The sequence below is a fragment of the Lissotriton vulgaris genome, chromosome 9 (assembly GCF_964263255.1).
Source record: "Lissotriton vulgaris chromosome 9, aLisVul1.2, whole genome shotgun sequence".
Taxonomy (NCBI): Eukaryota; Metazoa; Chordata; class Amphibia; order Caudata; family Salamandridae; genus Lissotriton; species Lissotriton vulgaris.
In genome coordinates this window covers 1,059,759,118-1,059,777,228 of record NC_141697.1, presented here as the reverse complement: position 1 = coordinate 1,059,777,228, position 18,111 = coordinate 1,059,759,118, and the positions used below count along the sequence as shown (strand labels likewise).

Genomic DNA, 18,111 nt, shown 5'->3' with positions numbered 1-18,111 from the left:
TGAAGGACCTCAAAGGGTTGATTGGGGGTCCCAAACCCTCCCCGGGGCACTACAGTCCCTTTCCCGGGGTTGTGTTGCAGACAGATAAGGCACTGCTGAACTAGGCGTCTGGCTGAATCAGGGATTTTGTCGTTATGCCAGACTTTGGAAATGAGTTCGATCATGGGTGCAGATCCTATGTGTGCGGGGGAGTGGGCCATGGTCAGTATGGGAATCAGATATGAGTCGGGCAGCATCCATTTATTTGCATCCTTCGTTCGCCAACAGCCTTCCTCATCCTTCAAACCCACCCCTGCCCATTTAGTCAGCTCGTGAGGGGTGCTGGCCGATTGTATGTCTCTGATCATTATCCTTGTGTCACTCCATGTTTCTGCTTGTGACCTGGTCACGTACATGCGTGTCACCGTCCTATTCTCGGCTGTGGTTCGTGCAGTAATGTCGGCCAATGCATTCCCTTGTCCAACTAAGTCTGTCACCCTTTTGTGTGCCTGACATTTTATCACCGCTAATCGTTTGGGGAGGAGAACTGCTTCAATCAGGGCGGAGACTAAATCTCCGTGGAGGATCGGGGTGCCGTGGGACGTCAGGAATCCCCTCTCCCTCCACAGGAGCCCAAAATGGTGGACCACTCCGAAGGCATACTGGCTGTCCGTATATACGTTCGTGGTGGTCCCTGCGGCTATGATGCATGCTCGAGTGAGGGCTATCAGCTCTGCTGCTTGGGCAGATCGTTGTGTGATGCAGGCTGTCTCAACTACTGTTCGGGCTGTCGTTACTGCATAGGCAGCTGAAGTGGTGCCATCTGGGAGTTTGATGCAAGAGCCGTCTACCCATAGCTCTCCATCGGGGTCAGGGAAAGCAGTGTCTCGGAGGTCAACCCTACTCCTAGTTTGTTCGTCCGTGAGGGTCACACAGTCGTGGATGGGAGGAATGTCAGGGTCATTTTCAGGCAGAGGTAACAATGTGGCAGGATTCAAAGTCGTGCATCTTTTTAGGGTGATGTGGGGTGCAAGTAGCGTCAGTTCATACCCTGTCAGTCGTGCGCTAGTCAGGTGTTGGGTCTTTGTCTGATTCAAGAGGGTGTCGACTGCATGGGGTACTAGCACTGTGAGGGAGTTGGAAAGTACAATTCCCTCGCTCTGACGGATAGAGACAGCAGCGGCGGCTACTGCTCGAAGGCAGGCAGGCAAAGCTCTGGCTACAGGATCAAGAGTGGCGGAGAAGTAGGCACAAGGGCGCTGCTTAGGACCAATTGATTGAGTTAGGACAGACAATGCGCATCCCTCCCTTTCGTGGGTGAAGAGGGAGAAGGGTTTGGAGTAATCCGGCGTTCCGAGGACGGGCGCTGAGCAGAGTGCATCCCGTAATTCCTTAAAGGAGGCTTGACACTCAGCGGTCCAAGGAAACGGGGAGGGGACATCTTTGGTCAGTAGGGCAAGTAATGGTTTCACAATGAGGCTGTAATTGGGCAACCACTGTCTGCAAAAAGATGTTAGGCCAACCAAAGAGCGGACCTGCTTTTGTGTTTTCGGGATGGGGGTATCTAGGATGGTTTGGATTCGGTCGGGTGTAAGTTTCCTCCCTTCTTTGGACAGAAGATGGCCTAGGTAAGTCACCTGTGGCTGACAGAACTGTAACTTCTTTTTGGAGACTTTATGGCCATTTTCTGCAAGAAAGTGTAGGAGTTGAACGGTGGCTGTTGTTGCAAGGGGGGTGGTGTCAGCCGCCAAAAGGATATCATCGACATATTGGATCAACACCACTCCCTCTGGTAGCTGGAAGGCATCCAGCTGTCTTTTGAGGGCCTGGCTGTAAATGCTGGGACTTTCAGTGTACCCCTGGGGAGCTCTACAGAATCGGTACGAGCGGGATTTTAGAGTGAAGCCGAAGAGGTAACGGCTGTCTGGATGGATGGGGATAGAGAAAAACGCGTTCTTAAGGTCGATAACAGTAAAGGTGGTGGCAGTGGACGGGATGAGGGTTAGAATGGTGGTGATATCAGATACCACAGGATATTGGGGTACAACTACTTTGTTAATCTCTCGCAAGTCGATGATGAAGCGGTACGCTTTCTCATCTCCTTCACCTTGCTTCTTAACAATAGGTAGAATTGGGCTGTTGCAGACGTTGCTAACCACTTCTTCAACCACTCCTGCGTCTACCAGAGACTGAATGATCGCTACCAGTGCCTTCTCACCCTCTGGCGATATCCGATACTGCGGGAGTTTCGGGAGCATAGCGTCCTGTCGTACAGTTATGTGAATAGGGTCAATCATCATTCGCCCCACATCAGAGTCATTTTTGGCCCACAGGTACGAAGGTAGGGTGTCAAGCAGGGATAGGTCAGCGTCAGTTATAGAGCACATGTGTCGTGGGGGACGGGATCTGGGCATGCCTGGGTTGTCGTACAGGATGACTCGTATTCCATCTGGGGAACACCTAATGGTAGCTCGAAAATGCTTCAGTAAGTCAATGCCCATAATGGCGTCAGGGGAGTTGGAGGAAAGGAGAAATGTCGCGTCAGTAGTGTTGTTTTCTAGGTCAAAGGTAATAGGTATGGACAGGGGGTTAGTGGAGGGCGTCCCATCGAAACCTATCGACGTTATGTGTGAGCCAGACAAGGGTGCCCTTGGAATCAGTCGTTTTGATAACACACTACGTGTCGCCCCAGTGTCTACCAAGAATGGAGACTCTGTACCCAAGACCTTAGCGGTGACATAAGGACCTTGCTGGTCAACACAGAGCTCGACTGGATCCCTCCCTTGCCCCTGGCAGTCCTATGCAAAGTCGGGGGCATGTTCACCTTCAGATAGCTGATATTGGTTCTGTCGGGGACGGTCAAATGTGTTCAGTCTTCCTGATCTGTCATTATTGGTGTCGTTGGGGCTCCCTCGTCCCTGTATTCTATTCCTCGGACCACCCGCCACATCCCTGGACTCCCTATTTCTGTTCATTTCTATCAGAACTGGACACTGAAATTTCCAATGACCGAGCCCCTTGCAGAAGGCGCATTGGTCATTGCTAACGTCTCTACGTCCAGTGTGGGGTGCTGGGGTGTGATCTTTAGGAGGTAGATCTCTGGGGGTGGTTGATTGGTAGTTCCCCCTTTGGTGTTCCCGTCCTAGCGCTATACCCTGTATCTGGGCTATCATTACCCTTTCCTTCAAATCTTTCTTCTTTTTCTCGGACGTCCTATCATTCTCATTCTTTTGGTGCTCGTAATACTGAGCCATCTGAAGGATAGCTGCGGGTTTGGAGGCCCCCCAACTACTCTCACTCGTCTGTAGTTTTTGGGAGACTTCCTGGGTTAGTCCCTTTACGTAATTTTGCACAAACAGGTGCTGTCCGGTTGCGGTGGTCATATCTTGGCCACTGTAGTCGGAGAACACGGTCTCGAATCGGGAGAAGTATTCTGACACATCCTCCTGGGGTTTCTGTCGACAGGCCGTGACTATCGACCAGTCTACTTTTCTTTCCGGGACCAGGGTTTTTAACTTCTGGACCAGTTTGTCTGGGAGTTCCAGTATGTCCTTCACTGGTTTACTCCCCGGCTCTCGCTGTCTATCTAGTTTACCGAGTTGGTCCCAGGTATGTCCAAACAGATCCGTGTGGTCGACTTTCCGGATTTGCTTCCACACATCAGCTGGCAGGCATAACCCAAAGAACAAGTCAATATCTGCTAAAGTCATTATTGTCGAACCCAAGGCTGTGCCTAATTCAGTATAAAATGCCGTCGGGTTCTTTCTTAAGTCGGGCAAGGTTTGCTTGAAGGTTAGGATGTCTTGTCGGTCCCATGGTTGGTAAACCCAATTGTACACAACCCTCCCCTTTGCATTTTCACTATTAACATCATCGCTCGTTCCCTGGCCCCGTGGCGGGATCCAGTAAGGAGCCGCTTCTCTGATAGGCATCATAGTATTGGCTACCTCTGCCGAGGTTGTTTCAGGGACCGTAACCTTGGTTTCTGGTTTCTGTTCCGCGAGGTGGCGGAAGACCTCAAGCATTTGCATGAAGAGCTCCGTCGCCTCACGTTCAGTCCCATCTCCAACATCAATCTTTCTATACAGTGTGGTTAGTTTAGCTGGACCCTTACTCTGATACCTATCTTCATACGCGTTCAGGGTGTGGTAGCTGAACCGTAAAATGAAATGCCGTCTATGGCTGTCGGCATGTGAATTATATATGCTCATGGTGTATTCTTCGCTCTCCCTTCGTTCTACCAATGTTTTTGCTATTTCGTTGATCCCATCCCGCTCGTCTTTGCTTAACCTACTTAACCTGGCGGATGATTGTTTGCTAGCCTCGGGGTCGTCTAACGAAGTTGTTAATGTGGCTGGTGCGGAGGCCATGAGGGCCGGTGCACTAGCACTAGGGCCACTTTCACTCACACTCGGGGTTTGCAAGTTTTGTTGGCTGGGAGCATATGGAGGGGGCATGTAGATGATCGGTGGACCTAGCAATAGCTCATCGTTTGTCCGTTGTTTGGAGGGTAGTTCAGGATAGAGCGCAGAGGGGGTCCTAACAGGACATTGGCCTGTTGACCCTGATTCTTGGTTTTGTGTAGCTTCTCTTCTTTCTTTTATTTCTTCTTCTAGTTGCTTTGCGGCTAGGTGGGCTGCCTTTCGTAGTTCTTTCCCTATTTTTGCTTCTTCTCTTTTCTTTCGTTGTTCCGTTTCTTTGCGCCACATGCCTATACTATCGAGCATAGTGGGCGTGGTCTTATTCTTCTGGAGCGCTATTTCTAATGTTTTTATTTTATTTTCATTAAAGGAACCTATCAGTGGCCACTGACTTTCAGGGTTCTTTTTCGTATATTTATGCCATAGTCTAGTGTAAGCTATAGCGACTAGTCCATACTTAGTGAACATGTCCTTATTAGGGGTGCCCTCCAGTGGAGCTGGATGGTTCATCTCTAATAAGCGGTCCGGGCTAAACAGGCTACCAACCAGTGGGGAGAAGATAGGCATGACGGTTTACACCGGGGACAAAAATCTGCACTACCTATCTTATCACGGCGGGCAAAGACTAGACAGAATATTTCTATTCTCCGTTGTTTGCCGGCGGTGAATACCTCAAACGAACCAATACCGAATAATCGGCCAATCAAACAATTCAGTGGGGAGAATAAGTGGGCACGAAAAGTTATCGCTACCCACTCTTTCTCTACCTGCAAAGAGAGACCTTGTTCTTCCCTGTTTGCAGACAAAGAATCTCCAGACAATAATCCACGAACGACAGTTCGGGAAACAGTGGGGGAGGAAGATAGACACGGCGGATTACAATAGGTACAAAAGTCCGCGTTACCTATCCTTCACTGTTTGCAAAGAGAGAGCCTGTTTGTTTTTCCCCGTTTGCAGACAGCGAATCTCCAGAGGTTTCAACAAAGCGTAATACTAGTATTATCCAAACAAACAATTTTCCTCAATTCGTCGTGTTTACACGACCTTACCCGGACCGCATGGACGGTTTCCTGTCCTCTGGATCCAGCGCCCGATCGTCCTCTCTCCTTCGTGATGTTCGCGGCACTCCTGATGGTTCCCAGTCAGGACCGTAGATCACTCGAGAGAGGTCTGTTCAGAACTAGTGAAGGTCGGATGATCGGCTGTCAGACGAGGGTCTATCGGACATGAGCTCTTCCCGATCGTTGCAGTCGTTCACTCTGTCATCGGGACCTCTCCCACTGGATCCATGTGTCGCTGATGGGCCCCACGCTTTGGGACGCCAATTGTTAGAAAAAGGTAGGGCTAGGACCTTTCTCAAGTTTTGCCCGGCGCTAACCGCCCTTGTACCATTCAAATTACCAAGCAATGAGGCAGGCGCCGGAGACCAGAAGGCAGGAAACAGAAGTTTATTCCGACGGAGCAGAACACATCAGATCAGACAACAAGGTATCGTCTCGAGGTGCTCTAACAGTCTCTCGGAGGCCTGGCCTCTTATACACTGGTTTATGGCATGTGACCTTCCGTTAATACAATCAGATCTTTGTATAGCACGAAAAAGTCATCCCCGTAATCCACGTGTTAATCCCACCCCCATATATCCTCACAATAGGGGTCCTCAACCTGCTGATAAGAGGAGGGGGTCATCACGCAGTGGAGTGTGTTGTCGAGTCTTAGGATGTGTGCGCCTGATCATGTCACAGGGGTGGGGAGGTCTGGATCAATAGAGGGACCTTTGAAAGAGAGCGACCTCATACAAAAAGAGCAGTAAATGATATCTCCCGGCTTAGGCAATGGCCTCGGACCTGTGTGGACAGTCGGACACGGGGTGAGGGGCCATCAATGGAGAGGTATTCATGCTGCGTGGACAATCCAGTGCAGGAGGGAGGTTTATCAACAGAGGGGCATTCATGGCAGGGGAGGAGGTGTTGGTCAGGCGCTGGCGTGACTCCCAAGGACAGGGTCATGCAGAAGGGTCGTGCTCAGAAGGAGGAGGAGGGGGAGCCAGGGTGCGCGGAGGATGCCTGCTGGGTCAGAGGGGACGTGCTGGCGATCGATCGTGGACAGGGAGACCATGATATCTAAAAATGGCTGCCGTGCGTGTAGTACATAGGTGACAAGCTGGCGCAGATGATGTTCAGATCGCAAACTAAAATTCCACAGTCAGGCCCAGCACATCACTTATTCCGAATTGTTACCGCTCCCTAACAGGCCGAGGGACATCTGGGGCCCGCTCGTTTCCTATCTTCTAGCTCAGGAGGATGATGACGTAGCCTCGGGGCAGCAGTCGGGGGGTGACTAATTAGGCTAGCGATCTCGGGAACTGAGCGACGCCTACTCCTGTCCCATGCGTATATTACATCCCAGATCTGACATATTTCCCCCACTAGATATACTATCGATATTGACCTCGCGACTAGCGCGAACACAAGCTACTCCACTGTCCACTGCTTACCACAGCTCCTCACTTTCACATACTATGGCCCCCTGGGGACACAGCACACGAGCCTTCTCCTATTTCCATTCATGGCTGCCCGACACTACAACCGCTACTGAGGTGCCATGTAACTTTCTGTGAGTACTCTCCCATAAGCAACCATATAAGTCCGGTTTCTCTCATTCAGGCGTGCGTATAAGGCCTATTTGTATTGTTCACTGTTGGGGATTGTTAAAAACTGGGGATAAAACATGTAAAACCTGTTCTGCTGCAGTAAATCCTGGAATATAGGTATTTCCTCTCCTTTTTTTTCCCCTCCCCTTCCCCCCCCCCCCCTCCCCCTCCCCTTTTTTTGCTATCTTCATCTCCTACTCCCTTCCCTCTGTCATGCTCGCCTCTGAGCAATCCCTCACTAATATGGTTTGTCGCCACCGGGCCTCCGGGATGCCGGTTTCAAGGCTGTGTATTTCTCCATTACCCATTGTTTCAGGTATCTTTTGCCATGTATGTATGTATGTATGTATGTATAGGCATTTATATAGCGCACTACTTACCCGTAGGGTCCAAAGGCGCTTCGACCGCTGCGAAACCCTTCCTGGCTTCCCTGAGAGATGGTCCCTTAATGGGTATCTCCAGGGTGAGACCAGGCATCCCCGGCGGGCTGGTGGGGCCGTTAGTGAAGATGAGGCAAGCTAATGCCCAGAGTTGCCGAGTGTGATCGCTGATCAGAGTGGGCACCGAGGCGAGAGAATTATCGAGTCCGCTGACCCTGGTCCAGAAACCTGCCGCGCCGGGAATCGAACCCTGGTCCCGGGCCGTCCTCTGCTCTCAGGTCTGCCGCCTCTAACCAGTGAGCCACACTACTTCACACTACTTTCATGACGCTGCCGGCCTCCGGGTTGTAGGCGAACACAGCAGTGTACTTTCCGAAATTATGCAATAAAGCAGCTTGAACTCCAAAAAAAAACAACAAAAAAAAAACTTCGAAAACATGAATGTGTCAGGGGAAAAAGGTGCAGATAAGAGAGCTGATGACATTAATGCAAAAATGGGGAGAATTAGAAAAATGGAAAGCAAGATGGGCAATGAAAAAGGAAGAAATTTGATCAAGACAAATGACTTCAGAATATGTTTTAAAGAAGCAGAAAAGGTAGAAAATGTATGTCCCATGCGAGAGGTACCAGGTGGAGGCTATGTGCATGTTCCATGGTCCAGACAGGATATTTTGTCATTTACGAATGATTTCCCAAAACTTCGAGAAAAACCTGTAGAATGGTACAGACAGGTCGAGAGATTTGTAAAAGTGTCAAAGTGTCTTTTGAAAGACTTAGATGGCTTATTTGACATTGTAGTTCCCGTAGATTTGTGGACAGAATGCAAAGTAGCTGTTGATTGGCCTAGTGATGAGTACCCAAGAGACCCGAAGACAGGGGCACCTTCCGAGGATGTAATGAAAAAATACAATCAGGTAATACTTTACCTAAAAGGAAAGGTGCCTGCGAAAGAGACAGACTGGATGAAAGTAGATAGAACCACTCAGAATAAGGACGAATCAGTGCATTCATATTATGAACGTCTACTACAGACCTTTAAACAATACAGTGGATTAGATAGAATCGACATGAAAGACCTGACACATTTTATTTATAGATTTGTGCTAGGATTGAGACCAGAAATTTCACAATGGATAAAGACAATAAAATTTGTTGGCAAGCAAAGTCCACAGACGAGGTCCTTAAATATGCAAAATATTGTGAAGATGAGCTAGAAAACAAGCGGAAAGAGGTGAAAGAAAAATTATGTGGGCACAAGTAAAATTAGCAGAGCAACAAGAAAAAACAACAGTTAAATCAGATGACTACTAATCAGAATAAGAGCGATGGAAGATGGGGCAGGCCAAGGAGAAAATTCAATAGGGAAGATGCGAAAAAGAAGTTCCCCGGATGTGGCAAGTTGGGACACTGGAAGGATGAGTGTAAGGCTGTGCAGAGTGGTAATGTGCAAAATAATGATTTAAATCCACAGACGCAGAGCGAGGTGCCACGGAAGACCCAGCAGCAGGTAATACAGAACCAGATACCCCCGGCACCTATGCCAAATTATAGGAGCAAAGCACAACAGAATGTAGAGACTTCGAACTGGGAAGGAAGGGAAAAGAGAGATGCATCAACATCACAATTTCTTTTGAATGATACATTCTTTTGTGAAGAGCCTTACTGACGGTGCCTGAGGGGGGAGGACGAGGAGTGTGTACTCGGCGCCTCCTTGCCGGTAGACCAGTCAGGGCCATACATTGAAGGAAAGGTTGAAGGAAATGATGTCACCTTTCTATTGGACACTGGTGCTACCCTTTCTACTGTGAGAACAGCAGACGTTCCAAAGCTACCCCTCTCGGAAGAAGCGATCCAAGTAGTGGGCGTTTCTAATAAACATTTTAGTACCCCAGTCACAGAACCAATGGAAGTAAAAATAGGGAATTTTAAAGAAATGCATAGATTCGTAGTCTGTGACTCAAGTCCTGTAAATTTGCTAGGACGAGATTTGTTGTGCAAAATGAATTGCACCATTTTTTGCACTCCAAATGGCGTTGAAATTCAAACCCCAGACGAAGACGGAGTTTACAAATTAATGTTAGCAAGACCAAAGACAGAAATTGCAAAAATGACAATAAAAGACTTACCAGAAGAACTGCAACAGACGGTAAGCCCAGAGGTGTGGGACTTTACTGGAAAAGATGTAGGATTAATGGCAAATATTGATCCAATAAATGTGACAATAAAAGAAGACGCAGTCTACCCAAATACTCGACAGTATAAAATGAGTGCAGAAATAAAGGCAGGTGTTGCAGTAGAAATAAAGCGTTTGGTGGAAGCAGGCATTTTGCAAGAAGTAATGAGGAGTCCATGTAACTCACCCATAATTGGTATAAAGAAACCCAGAGGTAAGTACAGAGTAGTACAGGACCTGAGAAAGGTTAATAAGATTGTTGTTCCTTGCTGTCCAGTTGTGCCAAATCCTGCAGTGATTCTGTATCAGATACCGTGGGAAGCTGGATGGTTTACTGTCATTGACCTATGCCATGCATTTTTCTCGATCCCATTTCACCCAGACAGCACATTTCTTTTCTCATTTGAATTCGACAGTCATATCTATGTCTGGAATTGTGTCCCTCAGGGGTACACAGAAAGCCCCTCAATTTTTAATCAGATTTTTAAAAAGTGTCTAGAGTCGTTAGTACTACCTGGACGGTCAGTCTTGGTTCAGTACATAGAAGACCTTTCGGTGGCCTCAAAATCACGAAAAGGCTGTGTTGTTGATACTATTGCTTTACTGAACCATCTGGGTGAAGGAGGACATAAAGTGTCCCCAGAAAAATCGCTTCTCGGCCTTTTGGCTAAGATCAAGTGTAGTATCTGTTCTTATCAGTTTAATATCTGATACGTCCTCTATCTGGGGACCATATATTAAATTGATTTTTGGAACAGGGAGATGGAATAGGAGCTTGCTCTGTCCACTCCACGCATCAACCTGGTATTGCAGTACCTCCAGGAATGGTGCAAAAAAAAAAAAAAAAAAAAAGTGTCCCCAGAAAAACTGCAGTTTTGTGCTACCTCAGTGAAATATCTGGGGCATCAGATAGAGAGAGGTGTCAGGAAGGTCACAGAAAGAATCAGGATAATTAAAAACATGGATTTGCCAAAAACACAAAAAGAGGTCAGAATGTTTCTTGGAGTTGCAGGATATTGCAGGCAATGGATTGTGGGATTCGCAGTCCTTGCAAAGCCCCCCGATACAAATGACAAAGAAAAGAGCCTAAGACCCAGTAGAGTGGGATGACGAAAGAATGACTGCCTTTGTGAATTTACGAGATTGCCTGTGTACAGCCCCAGCATGCGGAATGCCTATTCGAAAGATTTTGCACTTTTCTGTGACACACAAGATAATTGTGCACTTTCAGTTTTGACTCAGATCCATGGACTAGTGCGACGTCCTGTGGCATATTTTTCGTCCACATTAGACCCAGTGGCCGCCGCATTGCCCGGATGTTTGAAAGCAGTAGCTGCAACTTGCATGAGTCTTGAACAGAGTGAACCCATCATTATGGGACATCCTGTAACTGTGTATGTTTCACATGCAGTTGTAATCTTGCTAACCAGGACCAAGACACAGTATCTCACACCTAGTCGGCTGACTAAGTACGAGAGAATTCTTGTAGGTGCAGGAAATGTAACCATTGCTAGATGCAACATTTTGAAGCCAGCAACCCTACTGCCTAATTCATACAGTGCAGAACTTAAGGAGGAAGTTGAGCATGACTGCATTGATTTGACTGAATACAGCACAAAGCAGAGGCCAGACATAAAAGAAGAGCCCTTAATTGAGTCAGACTATGAGCTGTTTGTTGATGGCTCATGTATGAGACATGAGGAAGTAGGTTTAAGCGCTGCCTATGCAGTGTGTACCTTGGGAGGTCCAGTGGAAGCATCCTATTTACCTGGAGTCAAGTCTGCACAAATAGCCGAATTGGTTGCCCTGGCAAAGGGCTGTAAATTTGGGAAAAATTGGAAAGTGACCATATTCACTGACAGCCAATATGGTTACGGGGATGTGCATGACTATGGCCAATTGTGGATGCAAAGGGAGTTTCTGACTTCTTCAGGCACCCCCATCAGAAATGGTCAATATGTTAAAGATTTATTGGAAGCAATCCAGTTGCCAAAAGACGTGGCTGTGGTCAAGTGTGCTGCTCACAAATCTGGCAATGACAAAGTGACAGCTGGTAATCAATATGCTGACCAGTTAGCCCAACATTGTGCAAAATACAAGATGGCTGTTAACAAAAAGGTTGAAGTGGGTGGAAACAGCTGCCAACTTATGTTACTGGATGGTGTGGATACATGGGAAGAAGTGAGAGATTTGCAGAATGCAGCAGAACCTAAAAAAAGGAACAATGGAGGAAATTAGGATGTAGGAGAAGGGTTGAAGATGGTGTCATTTTGTACCTTGACGAAACAGTAGTGTTACCAAACTGTCTGCTTGCTCCTATGGCTAGGTTGATTCATGGAGATTCACATTTGGGAAGAGATGCTATGATATGTCTGTTCAGACGAACATGGTTTAATGCGAAATTCAGGAACATAGCAGAGGCACTCTGCCAGAGGTGCTTGATTTGTCAGCAAATAAACCCAGGGAAGAAAACAGTGGTACTACCAGGAAAGATTGGAAAGGCAGAAGGCCCTTTTATTCGATTGCAGATTGATTTCATTCAGTTGCCCCCTTGTCGAGGACTAAAATATGTACTTGTCATCGTCTGCCTGTTTTCAAAATGGGTGGAAGCTTACCCTGCTCGAAAAAACGATAGCATTACTGTGGCTAAGCTTCTACTTAGAGAGCTTATCCCATGGTTCGGTTTTCCGGTAACAATTGAATCAGACAGAGGAAAACATTTTAATAGTGAAATAATGGGTCTAATTTGTAAAGCATTCCAAATTAGGCAAAACCTGAACTGTGCATATCACCCACAAGCTTCTGGAGTGGTAGAATAATTGAATGGCACTATCAAGTCAAGATTGGGAAAGATGTATGAGTCAACTCGATTGGAGTGGCCAGATGCTCTGCCACTTGTTCTGATGGGACTTAGAAGTATTCCAGACCGGAACACAGGCTTAAGTCCCCATGAAATACTGATGGGAAGAGCAATGCGGCAAGCATGGGTGCCAGGACACAGACTGCTAAACATATCTGATGATTTAGTACTGGAATACTGCAAAGAACTGGCTGACCAAGTGCCTTCTATCTCTCGGCAGGTTGGGGAAGACGCTGTCGCCAGACCAGCAACTCCAGCTCATGACCTGAACCCAGGGGATAGGGTAGTGATAAAGAAACATACTCGAAAATCTTGCCTTGCACCCAGGTGGAGTAGACCCCGTCAGGTGATTCTGGTTACCACCACAGCTGTAAAGTGTGCAGGAGTTCCACACTGGATCCATGTAAGTCAAACGAAGAGGGTGATGGAAACTGATGAAACTGAGGCTGAAGGTTGCGCAGCTGAAGGGTCCCAAGATCTCGATCCTGAAGTAGCTGAAGAAGAACAACCGAGCACCAGTCAAGATGATTGGATTCCAGTAATCAACATACCTGCAGAATATGTGCGAAATGAAACAAGGAGTCAAACCTATCTAGACAGACAGAGTGATAGCGAGGATGAGGCAGGTGTAGAAAAAGATACTCAGATCATTGAAATCCATGTCAAAAGTGATACTGAGGAGGACCAGATAGGGAAAGATCAAGTAATCGATACTCCACCTAGAACTCCTGAATCTGAAAAGGGACAGATAGAAATTAGGGCGCAAGCTCAAGCAGAAGAAAATCAATAGTTCGAAGAGCTTGAGCAGGACCAGGTAGGAATAGACGATTGTGTTCAGGACGAAGAATATGAAATAGATAAAAGTCAACTCCAAACGATTCCTGAACAAGTCCAGCTTAGTAACCAGGCAGAAGAAACAGAAGTAAGACCTGGAACTAGTCAGATAGAGAGGAAAGAAGAAGAAAACACTGAAATCGATGTGCCACAACTAAGCGAAATTAAAAGAGCATTCGAAGAGGGCCAAAGCACAGTGCCAGCTAAAAGACTTAGAAAAGGAGACAAATGGCCTAGATATGTCAAAAGACTGAGATTGCGATTAAAGAGAATTAATGAAGAACCTGAACAAGTGGATGAAGTAACAAGCCAAACTGATCCACCCGTAATACAACCCAGAAGAAGAAGCCCAAGACTAAAGAGACTGAATAACAAATACAAAGGCCCTGAGTGGACTTATATAGTTTTGGAGGATTTTGAGAATCTAGACATAAGTGATGAAAATTATGAAGAATTGATTACAGATCAAACTAACGAAGACGTGAGACCCACCTAAAATTCACATAGGGTAAAGACTATGCAAAAGTTACAAAGAGGGGTTAAGTCTCCTTTAGTCAAGAATGGCTGATCATATTGTTAATGGAAGACCGAAAAGAAATTGCTTAAAAACATGCTGCAAAGTATGTTTATGTAGTGTAGCAATAGTACTTATACTTTAGATAGGACTAACAATAGCTATTCTTTATATGATGAGTAAAGACACAAACCTGTACCCTACTAATCAATTGCCAAAGGACACAGAAGAGCTACAAACGAGAGATAAACCACAAAGAGTAAATACACAAGAGAGAGCACTTAGCCTTAGACAAACTAAAATAGACTTAGAAGCACCAGATGAGGAAGGACTTTATTATAATAGAATCAAAAACAGAACTAATTTAAATGTATTTGCAAACCAAGGCGCCAGGACCCGACGGGTTTACTGGAGAATTTTATAAAGCTTACGCAGAAGATATAATTCCCCATCTACTCGAAATGTATGAAGAGGCACATAACACTGGCGCCCTCCCACAAACGCTAAGAGAAGTGCTCATAGTAGCACTTCTAAAACCTGATAAGGACCCATCGAGGGCGGAATCATACCAATCTTTGTCCTTAATTAACACGGACGTTAAAATATTAGCCAAAATCATAGCCACAAGACTCCAACCACTTATGTCCACGATTGTCCTGCCAGACCAATCGGGCTTCATCCCAGACAGGTCCACCACCCATAACTTACGAACGATATTTGCATTGCTACATCAGTTAAATCCAGAACTCAGAGCTGTGGCTGTACTGCTGGATGCGGCCAAAGCATTTGACTCAGTGGAGTGGCCATACATGTTCGCTATTTTGCGACATATTGGCCTCCCCTTGCGACTGTTGACATGGATTAACCTACTTTACACGAACCCCACAGCCCGTATTAAAGTGAACGGCCATATATCTGAACCGATACCCATCCAGCGAGGTACACGGCAAGGCTGTCTGCTTTCTCCCTTACTATTCTCAATAGCTCTGGAACCCCTTGCTTGCAAAATACGCCAAAAATATGCCCATACGGCACTTCGATTCCAACTGCGGTCCATTAGTATTTTGCTCTATGTGGATGACATGGTCCTCTACATCAGGGACCCCGAAGCTAACCACTCCCCTGTGCTACGCAAATACGTGAAATTCAGTAGACAATCAGGCCTACATATAAACTGGAGTAAATCTGCAGTGCTGCCTCTGACTGACAGCACCAGCGCTCCACAACTGGACTTCCCTCTGGTGTGGCAAGCTGACCCAATTAAATACTTAGGGATTTGGGTGCACAAAGACGCAGAGCTAGTGATCAGGCAAAATTATGGCACGACTATTGACCGCATGGAAGACCAGATACAGAGGTGGATAACACTTCCCCTCTCCCTGGCTGACTGGATCTCATTGTTAAAAATGGTGATACTTCCGAAATTATTGTATTTATTTGCAAATATACCGATCACCCCTCCTGCATCCGTTTTTGCTAGGCTACGCACGATCTTTGTGAGGCTGATTTGGGCAGGGAAGCCGGCTAGGATTAGCCTCCGCACACTTACCCTCCCTTATCATGCAGGTGGTTTCGCGGTTCCAGACATCTATCTCTACTATCTATGCGCACAAGCACAGTTCGCTTACTACTGGCATCACCCAGTACCGTATATGCCGCATTTAGTAGTGGAACATGGAGATGCGAATCCGATACCACTCACAAGCATCATATCACATACTAGACCTCACCTCACACTGCAGGAGATAAACACCGTACGCACCACATCTCAGGCATGGGTGAGACTCGGGCAGCTGGCACATAAGAGTCCTATTTATGCCCCGAATCTTCAGTTAGCTTATCATTCTAGATTATCAGTTACGATGGAAAAAAACAATATGGCGCTCTTGGAGCAAGTGGGCATATCGTTGCTAGGAGACTTGTACCCGAATGGCACATTTATCACACAAGAAGACTTAGCATATGTCAGCAACCAGACACCGCTCTTTTGCTTTTTGTACCATAGAATACGAGCAGCTGCTCGTGAACTGTACACCTCCTTCCCTGATGAGCCCTCTACTCTGCACTCGCTACAATTGCTGCTGACTTCGCCAAGTCATGCACACATCATATTCAGACTATATAAACAAGCAAAGGCGGAGATAGGAGCTGACACACTCCGAACGCGAAACACATGGTCGGCTATGCTGGATGCACCTCTCTCAGAGGATAACTGGACGGCCTGCTGCACACTGATCACACTCTTGACACCCAATGGGAATCTACGTCTTATTCATTATAAATATCTTCATCAAGTATACCACACTCCTCTGCAATTGTTCAAACTTAAGCTGCGTGATGATGCAAGATGCAAGCGATGTAGGGCAGATCAGGCGGATTTCGCCCATCTTGCTTGGTGCTGTGAAAAGATAGGGCAGTACTGGGCCGCAGTGACCACCACTCTGTCACTAATGATGTTGTGCGACATCCCATGCACACCCAGAGTGTGCCTGCTTGGCCTGGATGTGCCACTAAGAGCAAAGGGAAAGAAATTGGTGTCCATACTATTACTACTAGCGAAACGTAGACTATTCATGCACTGGGACAGCAAACGCACTCCAACGATTAGGGACTGGTTAGTTGACGCAACCTATTGCAGAGATAACTTTCTACTGTATGCTGAGGAGCTGCCTACAGGTTCTAGACCATCGAATATCTGGGAGCTGCTGTCTGACTATTTACGTAGCAACCCAGATCTGACGACAATGGTCTCGGACACCACGATCCAGCCCTAGACCTTACTATCCGTTATCATCGCTAAACATGACTGAACTGTTAGGATCACTGCTTGTGCTATAATTCTGACTGTGTGCTAACTTTGTATATTACATATTAGATCTAAAGATGAAACTCTGAGATATGTGTAATTGGTGCTCATGACTGATGTATGATCTGTGTTTTTTTCTTGTTGTATAAGACAAAATCAATAAAAAAATAAAATAAATAAATAAATGTATTTGCAAACCTGCTAGTACACTATGTAGAGGCAATGGAAATAGAAGACTGTTATGTCTGTATTAAATTGCCTACTTCAGTAGCTGAGGGTGTGACGTACCACCACTTACCGCTAACAAATGGAATTTTCTGTAGTATTCTAGCTAGCTTATTTTACAAGAAAGGACCTTTACGGTATTATTATTCTAACTCAGATGTGATATTTTCCGAACTTCCTGTACGTAGAAATCTAAACCCTGTCCATACTACTAGAGATGTAGCACGTTATATGAATGAATATTTTCTAACAGTAGGGAAAATAGATATAGATGATGCACACAGAAATAACTTAACCTGTCTACTACATGAAAAAGAAAAGATATTTCTGAATATGGTAGAGAACAGAAGAGAGAGTTTCCAAAGAAAAGCAAATGATAAGAATCAGAAAACCCCTAAATGGGCTGAAAGTATAGGGAGCACCTCAAATGGTGGAGCTAATGCTGCTATGTTGCTGGATTTCGAAAAGAAGGGGAAACTTTGTCTTCCTAGAGAAAAGACTAGTTATTATAACAATGTATTCATTGGTTCCAGTGAATGTGAGCACAATTACAAGGTAATTGGGGGTTGGGGTTTCAAAGATGGGTCAGAACCTGTGTTTCTCGGAATGTATTATATATGTGGGAACAAGGCTTATTTCAAATTACCAGATCATTGGTATGGAAGCTGTTATTTTTGTATTGTCTTCCCAAAGATATACCATGTGGGTAAAATCACTGGAAGCAATGAAGAAACTAATGGATCAGTACGTAGCAAAAGAGAAAGTGTTGGACAAATAGTAGGTGATATATTTAGTGCATTGATACCTACAGTGGGAGTGGCTCTGAATACACATAGAATTTGCAAATTGTCAACAGTAGTGGATCGGTTATCAACTGACACTGCTGGAGGTCAATACTGAATTGGTTGCGATCAGATCTATGGTTTTACAAAATCGACTTGCTCTTGACAGGTTATTGGCAAAAGAGGGCGGAGTCTGTAGAATGTTAAAAGTGCAACATTGTTGCACTTATATTCCAGACAAAAGTGTTGAAATTAAGAAGTATGTGAAAAACATCACTAATTTGAAAAGAGAGCTTAAACCACTGGAGGTTGATAGTGCATGGAAGAGACTGACTGATGGTCTCTCCTCTGTAGGTAGTTGGTTTTCTAACCTAGGTAAAAGTCTTGTGAGTAAAATACTGATGCCAATGGCGGGAATAGGTTTATTAGTTTAGGGATAATAATTTGTTGCAAATATCGAAAACATAAAAAGAAATATTCCATCAAT

At 45.9% G+C, this 18,111-nt stretch overlaps 1 protein-coding gene and 1 non-coding gene across 2 annotated transcripts in view; one reads left to right on the top strand and one right to left on the bottom strand.

Annotated features, from left to right (window-relative positions):
* The window catches only part of GLYCTK (glycerate kinase), a 115,179-nt gene that overhangs the window by 60,878 nt on the left and 36,190 nt on the right, over window positions 1–18,111 (bottom strand). The window lies entirely within an intron of this gene.
* LOC147692803 (U2 spliceosomal RNA) lies at window positions 10,251–10,441 on the top strand. The gene has a single exon (XR_015300207.1). It is a non-coding gene; the product is annotated as a U2 spliceosomal RNA (small nuclear RNA).